This window comes from Agelaius tricolor, unplaced genomic scaffold (genome assembly GCF_023055355.1).
Source record: "Agelaius tricolor isolate 1412-34295 unplaced genomic scaffold, bAgeTri1.0.p SCAF_2, whole genome shotgun sequence".
In the NCBI taxonomy this organism is placed as follows: domain Eukaryota; kingdom Metazoa; phylum Chordata; class Aves; order Passeriformes; family Icteridae; genus Agelaius; species Agelaius tricolor.
Window position 1 is genome coordinate 34,905,650 of NW_027269262.1, and position 2,485 is coordinate 34,908,134.

Below are 2,485 nucleotides of genomic sequence, written 5' to 3' on the forward strand. Positions count from 1 at the left end.
GCGCTCTTCCGACCCGGGCTCTGTCCGCCGGCGGCGGGAGACAAGGCACAGTCAGGGGCGGCGGTGCCCGGCGGGGCGGAGGGGAGCCCCCCGCCTCCCCCCGGCGCGGCGCCTCGGGGGGACGTGGGGGCATCGTCCCCCGCGCTCGCCCGCCAACCCCCCGCCTCGCCCCGCGGGTGGGAAGGGGGAGCCGGCCGGGGAGCGCATTCCTGCCGGCTCCCGCTCCCTCATCACACAAAAGGCAAGAGAGCACCGGGCTGGGACAACGGAGCCGCCGGTTTGTTCTCCGGGAGAGGAGCCTGGGGAAGGCAAGGGGAGAACTCCGGGCGGGGTGACTACAACAAGCGGGACAGCATCCACGAGCGTCCACTTCCCCGTGAGAACTTTCTCTTTTCGGGATGCAGAGACAGGGGAAAAGCAGGCTGGGAGTTTCTATGCAAGGTACCGGCCAGATTCGAGGGGTGTCCTGCCGTCCCGGCTAACCCTGTGCGGTGTCTCCGGGCCCATCATCGCCGGCGCGGGGGAGGGAGCGCAGCCCAGCCGCCTCCCCCCGACCCTCTGGGCGCTGCCAGCCGGGCTCCGCGGCAGCGCGGGGGATGCTCGGCCGCGCCGGCCCCTGCCCACGGAAGCCGCTCCCCTGCGACTCTTTCTCCCGCTCCTCGTCTTTCTTTTGCCTTCCCCGCGCCCCTCGCCTTTGAACCCCCGCCAGCACCTGGGGTGTTAAGTGCCTGTCAGCTCATCCCTTTCTCTCCCGAGGGTTTTGTTCCCTTGCGAGCTCCTAAGAGGCGGTTTCCCGCTCGGCGCGGAGCGCCCTAGGGCTCCTCTCTGCCCCCCCGAGCCGCCGGTTACCTAGAGACACTCGCTGCGCTTTTAACCACGCAGCACCCCTCCGGGCTGCCGCCGCCCGAGCCAGGAGCGCAGGGCCGTAAGGGCTGTAAATTAGGAGGAAATAACTACCCTTGTCAAAGCTCTTTTCTTCCTCCGTGCACTTTACATTCAGCCCCGAGTGACACCCCTCCCCACCCTGTAATACGAGGAGGAAACCGTGAAACACTCCATTGTGATTGTGACTTCTTCAGGCGAGTTTCGAAACCTTCATTTACCCGGGAGGGACTGCGGAGGGGGAAGCTCCATTCAATTAAAAAGTTTCGTGCTGGATTTCCACCGCCGGTTAGCTGGCGATTTTTTTTGGGGGGGGAGTGGGAGGGATCGCCCCGAGCCGCACGGTCACTCCAGCAAATATCCACGAGATCGCGTGAGATTCACCTCCGAAGAAACCGTCTGGTCTGGTTTAGTCCATTGTTTTTTACCGGGGCTTGACTCCAGCATACAACGGTCTCCACGGAGGAGAGAAAAATAGGGCGAAGAATGTAATCGAGTGAAGCGGCTTGGATAAAAGTTAGCGATTCATTCCCAAACTTTTTTTTCCTGGAGAAAAAAAATCCTATCCCAACACACTAATCCCCCTACATAAAACAGTGTTTTATGCCCTTTCCCTGGGAAATATCCTCTCACGGATCCCATCGTATCCAAAAATCGCAAGTTAAGTAACAGCGTTCTTAACTAGCCGCGCTAAGGTGAGTGGCATCTCCGCCCGGGACAGGCTATCGCGATAATGCTGTCCCGATAACTGTCCCTCTACATAATATCACAACGCCCGCGCTTTCTCGCCTCTTTCCAAGACTGAAACTTCTTTCGCAGCTATTAAGGCGAGAAGGCAAAGGCGAGAGGCGCCGCGGGGGCAGGGAGCGGGGCAGCGGCGGCGCAGCCCAGCCTCCCCGCACGGTACCGCCCGTGCCGGGGCACCGCGGCCCCTCGTTACCACTTCTGACCTCCGAAGGGAAAAGTGCACATTTCCGAGGAGCAGATGCCGGGCAGACGTGCCGTGCAAACATCCCGTCTCATTTCAATACAATATGTCACATTCCAGCAATTACCTCTCGGGCGAGCTCTTTGGGCTGCCGAGGGGGGCTGCTCTCTCCCAAAGTGAGATGAGCTCAACCTGCCTCGCCGTCCCTATTAGACAGCTGAACTTGTGCAAACAGAACCACCTATTTCCCAAGCGCGGCTAAAGGAGGGAGACAAATTGCTGCCATTCATCACCGGCGCTGTAAACTCCCCGCCGCCGCCGGCAGCATCATTTCCATGACAACAACTAGCAGAAATACCTTAGTACCTCCGGCTCCCGCTCCGCTCAACCACAGCCCTCCCGTTTGCGAGGAGCAGCAGTGCCCCGCGCACGGCAGGAGTTGCCGAGACGGCAGGGACGCTCGGAAGACGAGCGGCAACTGAACATCCACGGGGAGGATGGGGGAGGAGGGGGGAAGGTGAGGGAAAAGTTTCAGCGAGAGCCCGGCACGGCAGCGCGTCGGCTGAGCCGCATCGCTCGCCGCCGGCATCTCCCCAGCATCTCTACCCCGGCGGCGCAACTTTCACGGAGTGGGGACACGCCGCGCTGTCCCTCTCCCTCAGCCGCTCCCGTTCA